Raw genomic sequence first — 491 nt, 5'->3', positions numbered from 1 at the left:
ACACTAGCTTAATGCTCAGCAAAATTATGGAGAAGACAAGGATGTTGTCAATGGGCACAACAACAATTCATCTGGGTTTCCTTTTAAAAGGAATTCCATAGTTAAGTGAACAAGTGATAGCATTGGTCAGACCCAAAAGATATAATGGTGTATGCTCGTAGGATCAACCACGAGTAAGACAACATTACGAGCATCGTTGGTACTGATTTGATTTGACGATAGCCCACACTCAAATCGAAGGATTGATAAGACAATAGGTCCAACAACTGACCACAGGGACCAATCGATGAAGATATCATCTTTCTTCAATACACACTACACAAGAATATCCCTTTGGAACGAACTAAGTCAGGCAAGCTTTTATCTTCCAACCCTCCAAGTTATCGTTTAGCTTAACCAACTAGCTCAGGGATATCTAACACTGATTCTTGGAGAGAAGGTGGTTCACAAGAAACCAACTTGATCACGAGCTCAACATAACGGTCAGGTGA

Source organism: Triticum dicoccoides, chromosome 2B (assembly GCF_002162155.2).
Source record: "Triticum dicoccoides isolate Atlit2015 ecotype Zavitan chromosome 2B, WEW_v2.0, whole genome shotgun sequence".
Lineage (NCBI taxonomy): Eukaryota > Viridiplantae > Streptophyta > Magnoliopsida > Poales > Poaceae > Triticum > Triticum dicoccoides.
This window is presented reverse-complemented; position numbering follows the sequence as displayed.